The following is an 8,216-nucleotide window of genomic DNA, read 5'->3' as shown; positions in this document are numbered from 1 at the left end:
AACGAGTTCATTTCCCATGCCTACATCTATATCAACAAGACATCCTTACACCTGAAACTCATGTAACATCGTGTATCAACGATACTTCAATAAAAATAAAGAATTAAAGTAAGTAAACAAACCAAAAACCAATACAACTTTGATTATTATTTTACATTAAAAAATAATTATATAATTTAGGTGATAAATGGCATGATTTAATTTCCTTTACAGAGAGAGAAGTCTAGACAATTGGCATCTTAGACTCTCCATGGTTACAAATTTTAGGAACTTCAATCAGTCAGAATTGGCCCATTCATTTTTAGAGCACTGCGTCAGTGTCCATTAATGGTTATGCTCCTAAGATATGTGCTAGTTCCTTTCCCCTTTTACCACAGGAAAACTGGGCAGCCCTTCTGGAGAGCAGCCTCAGCCAAGGAGTGGCTGCCATGATTGGTTTTCCTTTACCTCACCACTGGGATGGTCCTTAACACTTTATAGAATTTGTTCCCTCAAGCTTGTGTCCCTTACTTCTGATGGAAGCAAAATATTGCCTTTGTTTTTCTTGCTAGAAATGGAAAGGACCCCCCAGTCCACATTTTCTTGTTCTTGGTTACTGTTTCATTGAATTTGACTCCCTTGTAGGCTCCTGGGGTTATTAGAAACTCATTATTCTTTAAGCTTTAAGTTTTAATTAGAGACTAAATCAATCTCCAAATAACAGCAAAATGGTGTATGTTAGGAGGGGGTGGTGGTGGTGGTGGTAAATCAGGGTTGGACAAGTTTAACTTTTCCTCCTAAGGTGTAAATCCATTTACCGTTATCCCTTAGAGGGACACATGTAAAAAACCATTGACAGAATGTCCCCTTCTGTCCATTTCATACCTTCTACCTATTTGTCTAATTGTAGATCTGGATCCACAGGGAAATGATTAGAGATTGGGGAGGTATTGGCTACTCAGATAGGCAAGAAATGTGATATCAGGTAAAGAAATGGAGTCTAAGAATTTTTCTGACTCTGAAAAAAGGTGGGGGGGGGGGGAGGCTACTTCATAAAACAGAAGGGCAGATACACTTGGAGAAGATGTCAAGTTTACTGCCAAATGACATTCAAAATATTTATGAAAAAGAAGCCTTTATTCCAAAATAAGCTGGTTGAGCCTGGGCAAGCTATTTAATCTCTCCTATGATGTTTCCCTAAAATGCTCTATTAGGAACTATCTTTACTCAGTAGCATTATTTTATGGATTAAATTAATGGGGCACCTGGATGGCTCAGTGGTTAAGCGGCCGACTTTGGCTCGGGTCATGATCTCGGGGTCCTTGAGTTCGAGCCCCGCGTCGGGCTCTGTGCTGACAGCTCGGAGCCTGGAGCCTGTTTCAGATTCTGTGTCGCCCTCTCTCTGACCCTCCCCCGTTCATGCTCTGTCTCTCTCTGTCTCAAAAATAAATAAACATTAAAAAATGTTTTTTTAATATAGTAATAGGATGATGCAGTACCTGAAGCATAATAGACTCAGGGAATATTATTTCTCTTCCTTTTCAAGAACTTAACTGTTAGAACACCCAAGTATATAATAACAATTATATCAGCCACTAATTGAGTGTCAGTAAGTGGCTGTTAAATACTAGAATCTTTACTTATTTTGCCTATATTGTATAATTTAACTCTTTCAACAATCAATCCTGTCAGGTAAATATTATCAGCTTTTTTTCTTTCTTTTTTTAACAGATGAATTAACTGAGACACAGAGAAGGTAAGTAACTTGCCTAAAATCCCACAGCTGGGTAAATGGTGCAATCAAGATTTGGACCCACACACTATGACACAAAAATATTATTACACTCTTTTTTTCTCCAAGTCTGCTAACCAAGCATGCATAATTCCCTCCAGTAAAAACTTCTATAGTTCGACTTCAGATTTATCAATTAGAAATAGTGTTTTTTACTCAATGATCAAATAGTCTGATTTTTTTTTCTGAGTTACTTTTAAAAACCTTGAACTATCTGCTCATTTCCTCTGTGAGTGTCCTGTTAATGCTACACTATAGTAATACAGTGCATAGTGTAGTATTATAGTGTATATTCTATTGTATCTGACTTTTTTTCACTCAACAATATACTTGTGAAATTCATTTAAGTTGTGCAAGTAACTGTAGCTCATTTGTTCTCAATGAGGAATACATTTCCCAGGGAGTAATATACCATAGCTGGAGATCTGAAAAGTTTTCAGTTAGAGCTATGGTGAATAATGATAGTAACAATACTCTTGTACCAGTCTTTTGGTGCATATGTGCCTGAATTTCTGTGGAATAGAATTGTTGGATTACAGATATGTGTATGTTCAGCTTTAATAGATACTACCAGTTTTCCTAAGTGGTTCTACGCTTTACACTTACACCAGCACTGAGCTCCAGTTGTCTACATCCTTATCAACAATTGCTATTGTTAAATCTCTTTCATTTTAGCTATTCTGGCAAGTGCATAATGGTTTTGCTTTATGGTTTTAATTTGCACTTCTCTGATGACAATAAAGTTGAGCATTTTTATATGTTTATTGGCCACTTGTGAAGTATTGCTTCAATCATTTTTCTATCAAATAGACCATCTTTTTATTGACTTGTAGGACTTCTCTATATATCCTGGATATGAGCCCTTTGTTTGAGGGTTGTAAGTTTTGTCTTTCTTTCTGTGGCTTGCCTTTCTCACTCTCTTGATGTCTTTTGAAAAATTAAATATTTTATTTTTAATATAGTTCAATTTATTGTGTTTTTTTCCTTCAGGATAATGCTTTTTCTGCTCTGCTCTGGTTAAGAAATCTTTCCTTCCCTTAGGTAAAGCATATACTCTCCTATATTTTACTTCAGAACATTATTGCTTTGCCTTTCATGTTTAGATCTATAATCTCTGGAAAATAGATATTTGCATATAATTTGAGGTAGAGGATGTTTCAGTTTGTATGTAGGTCCAATTGTCCCAACACTATTTATTGAAAAGATTATTATTTTTCTGTGGTTGTATAGTAACACTGTTGTCTTCATTGTAATGTCTACATACGGGTGGGCCTATGTAGTCTCTTTTTTCTGTAGATCTATTTGGTGATCCTTGAGCCTATATCACATTGTCTTCATTACTTCCACTTTATAATGCGTCTTGGTGTCTGGCATCTGGGAGAGCAAATCCTTTTACCTGGTTTTCCTTCAAATGGCTCTTTAATAGCCTTCACTTTTTAAATCTTTTAATCTAAATTTTAGCATCAGCTTTTCAAGACCCACCAGTTATTTAAAAAATGCTTTAGGATTTTTTTTTTTTGCGGGGGGTAGGAAATTACATTAAATCATTAAGATCAATTTGGGGATAATTGACATCTGAACAATATTAATTCTTCCATTCCACAAACATGATATACCCATCTATTTATTTATTTAGGTTTTCTATGATTTTTGTGCTGTATACTTTATAAATTTCTGTGTGGATGCCTTACAGGGCTTTCTTTAGATTTATTCCTAGAAATTTGGTAATTTGATACTACTGAAAATGACATATTTTTAAAAATTCACCTTCCGATTTTGTTAGTTGCAATTGAACACAACAAAATTGATTTTTTGTATACTGGTTTTTACCTAGAAATTTTGAAAAACGGCTTATTACTTTGCATTTTCTATATGATCACATTATCTGTGAATAACAATTTTGTTTATTCTCTTTCAATCCTTACACCTCTTACTTATTTTTCTGACAGCACTTCTCTTTCTAGCACTTCCATGATGATTTTGAGTAGTGAGAGTGCGCCTCTTATTCTTGTTCCTGATCTCAAAGGGAAAGCTTTCAAAATTTATTACTATAAAGGAAGATGTCTACTGAAGGTTTTCTGTAGACATTGTTGATCAGATTAAGAAAGTTTACTTAAGCTCACTAGGAATTTTTAGAAATCACAAATATACATTGAATATTTTCAAATGTTTTTCTGCAAAAATTGAGATAACCATATTTTTTTTTCCTCCACAATCCTTTTAATGTGGTGAAGTATACTGACTTATTTTTTAAAGTTAAAACAACTTTGCTTCTTTGGTCTAAACCTAAATTGATCATGATGTATTAACTTGACATGGCTTGTTAATATGGTGTTTAAGAATTTTGCTTCTATGTTCATGAGTTAGATTTGTCTGTAATTTTCCCTCCCAGAATGTCTTTGTCAAGTTTTGTTATAAAGATTATGCTGGTTGGGGAACCTGGGTGGCTCAGTTGTTTAAGCATCTGACTTCGGCTCAGGTCACGATCTGGCAGTTTGTGGGTTTGAGCCCCATGTCCGGCTCTGTGCTGACAGCTCAGAGCCTGGAGCCTGCTTCAGATTCTGTGTCTCCCACTCTCTCTCTGCCCCTCCTCCCCTCATGCTCTGTCTCCTTCTCTCTCTTTCTCTCTCTCTCTCAAAAACAAATAAACATTTAAAAAAAAAAGGTTATGCTGGTCTTACAAAATAAAAATAGGAAGCTCTTCCACTGCCCCTCTTTTTTTTTCTCTGTTTGTGTAAAAATGGCATTATTCCTTCCTGAATGTTTGCTAAAATTTATTGGTAACCTTTTCGGCCCGGAGTTTTCTTCAAGTAAAGATATTTACCCACTGAGTTTATTTACTTAATGCTTATAGTGTTGTTTATGTCTTTGATTTCTTCTTTCATTTCTGGTAATAATATATTTTTTAGTAAGTTGAATTTCTTTTTGAAGTTCACTTATGTAAATTTCCAAGTTCATTTTCTTTAAGTTGCTTATGATTATAGTGACCATATAATTTGTAATCCTACTGGAACACTTTTGAGAGGGAGAAAGGAAGTGCATATGATTAAAATTGGGTAATTTTTGAAGTACTTATTTCTTTACCTGAAACTGACTTTGTTATTTTGCTGTTATATCTATTTTCAAAGATAAAAGTCTTTCTATAGTTTACTTATTTTTATTAATACAACAAAAGTTTGATACTGGTTACCTAACCATTATAAAATGACATATTTGTTTTTAGTAAATACTTATGTCACTTAATTAGTTTCTTGGATGTATTTATCATTGATATTATTGTATCACTGATATTTTTCTGAAGAATATATTTTTTATAGTATTGTCTTACTATTTTTAATTTTTTTCATATAATTTCCTGCAGTGTTTTCAAAATTGAATTTTATCTTTATAAATTTGCAATTGTTGACAATCTCAATTGATGTTTCTTTGTAGATCAAGATTTTTTTTATATTTAAAAAATTGCTTTTTAATGTTTATTTATTTTTGAGAGAGAGAGAGACAGAATGTGAGTGGGGGAGGGGCAGAGAGAGAGAGGGAGACACTGAATCCGAAGCAGGCTCTAGGCTCTGAGCTGTCAGCACAGAGCCCTATGCAGGGCTTGAACTCACAAACCATGAGATCATAACCTGAGCCGAAGTCTGATGCTTAACTGACTGAGTCACCCAGGTGCCCCTACAACTTGATCAAGATATTTTTAATTGAGAGCATACTTTCTCTCCAGGTGTTGAGGTACCTTAAAGCTCATAGTAATTTCCTAGAATAAATTTCATTATTTTTTCATAATGAAATATATAAATATTTCAGTCCATATATTTTCATAGATTATGTCTCTTTGGTTCAATTCAAAGTAAGTTTCTCTGAAAAACATTTTTTGCAAGGCAAAATTCATTAAGCAAGTGGTCTACAATTATGATTCTTTGTGCATTCATGAAATTTAGAAGCTGAAAAATTGTGGGCCTTTTCAATTTCATTCTACCCTCATTCAGAATGTAAATTTACCCAATTACAAATAGTAGGCCTATCAAAAGATTCTCATGACAAGTTAACATATCACAAATCTGAATGATAACATTTTAATGTTAAATCTTGCACACCATTTAAGTTCTCGTAGTTGATTTCTCCAGTTCCTCCTCATTTTTGAAGGGATGCATTTGTATTTCTTTCCCTGAAAGTATTTTTTTTACTTAATTGTAATTAATAAATCTTAAGAGCTGAAGCTTTCTGTTGCTCCATTTCTTGAATATATTCATTAAAGATTTACAACTGATTTTGAGAAAAATACAACCAGACTTTAGAAGTCATGTTTTTGAAGAACTTCAAAAGCATTATAGGTCATTGAGGTTGAATTATTAAGGAGTTATTAAAGAGCCAAAATATTAAGGAGGCAATATATTCATAGCTGTTACTTCACTTTCATATGTGTACAAGAAATCTTATATTAACAAAATGAGTGAAATTAATTTAGAACAGTCATTTGATCTAAATGAAAAGTCATGCTTCACAGAATAATATATAAATGTACCTTCTGCAGCTGCTTTTGCTAACTTTTGTCTTCAGAAATAATCTCAAAGTAAATATTAATTTTTAAGTAAGATTGTGATACGTTAGCAAATTTGTGTCTCTGTCTTTTTTGTGTCTAGTCAGGAATAACAGTTGGACTCCCATGATAACTGATAATGTAAACAAATATTTTGTGTAGTTACCATGTTTATCAGTGGCATCCTTGATAAAGTGAAATTCAGGTACTTTTTACCAAATATGCTTTTTTAAAATTCAAAAATGTTCTTTAGAAAAAAAAAACAGGGGTGCCTGGTTAAGCATCCAACTGTTGATTCTGGCTCAGGTCATGGTCTCACAGTTCATGAGTTCGAGCCATGCATCAGGCTCTGCCCTGACAATGTGGAGCCTGCTTGGGATTCTCTCTCTCTCCCTCTCTCACTGCCTCTCCCTCCATTCTTCTCTCTCTCTCTCTCTCAAAATAATAAGCTTAAAAAAAAAATAAAAAAGCATTACCTAGCAGTAAAAGAAGCATATAGTTATACATTTTACTGCATTCAATGAATGACAAAACCATTATAGCAAGAGAATTTAGATTCTTCTAGTCCATACCCCTTCTAGCAGGACTACACAGCTATCTTCCCACATAAATTCCTCATGTAACCTGCACATTTTCACTTTGCTCACAGACTTCACCTCTAACACCCTAGTGGGTTCATGCATCCTATAGTCTTAGCATGAATCATGGCATTAGAACACCAAGTAGCTAACAGGGACAGTCAGATGACCAGTCTCTATCTTCCCTGGAGCCCAGCATCAGCTACTGCTGCCGTTCTACAGAATGCACTAATTTAATCAGTGGGTACCTTGCTTGCTGCCTGTGAAGGGAGGTGTCTGCCATGCTGTGTCTAGTTAAGATTAACAAGAATGACAGTTTATCAGTTAGTATCTTTAGTTTGATAGTGAGAACTTTGTTCACTGAACATACATTTCATATGCCATTAGATAATGCCACAGCAGAAGGTGAAAGTACAAAGAAGAGATCTACGCAGTCCATCCAGGATTATTTTATTACAAGTATTAATACTTCATTACAAAAGGCAACTCAGGTGAAATAGGAAGTAGTTGGGATACCAGGTCAAAAGCTATAAATTAGACATGCAGTCATTCTACAAATAGTACTCTGCTAAATTCTCTCCTACTTTCCTCCCTCCCTCCCTCAGTCCCTTCCTTCTTCCCCTTCTTCCTTCCTTTCATTACCCACCCTGGAAAATGTTAAGCATATACCAAATTAGAAAGGACTGTACTGATCTCTCAGCTTCAACAATTTTTAACACATGCCAGATAATTTAATCTATATTCTTCCCTTTACCTTCTTCCCCTGGATTATTATGTTTTTTGTTTTTGTTTGTTTATTTATTTAATTTTTAAAAAATGTTTACTTATTTTTTGAGAGAGAGACACACACACACAGAGCATGATTGGGGAAGGGGCAGAGAGAGGGAGACACAGACTCCAAAGCAGGCTCCAGGCTATGAGCTGTCAGCACAGACCCAGATGCGGGGCTCGAACTCAAGAACTGTGAGACTGTGACCTGAGCTGATGTCAGATGCTCAACCCACTGAGCAACCCAGGTGCCCCTTCCCTGGATTATTTTAAAGCAAATTTGGACACCATGTCATTGCATCTGACGATTTTGTCAGATATTGGCAGGATCCTTAGCAGTGCTGTCCCCCTTTTTCATTTTCGATATTGCTTATCAAAGACCTTCTCTCTTCTCCTGGTTGTGTTGTCTCAGCTGGCATTTGTTAATTTTATGACACTTTTCAATGAAACTTGCTTCTTTATTAGTCTTTTCTATTATTTGTTGCTATTTCATTAATTTCTCTTATCTTTATTATTTTCTTCTTTCTACTTTCTTTTTATTCAAATGGATGTTCTTTCCCTA

The sequence above is a fragment of the Panthera leo genome, chromosome B4, assembly GCF_018350215.1.
Source record: "Panthera leo isolate Ple1 chromosome B4, P.leo_Ple1_pat1.1, whole genome shotgun sequence".
Lineage (NCBI taxonomy): Eukaryota > Metazoa > Chordata > Mammalia > Carnivora > Felidae > Panthera > Panthera leo.
This window is presented reverse-complemented; position numbering follows the sequence as displayed.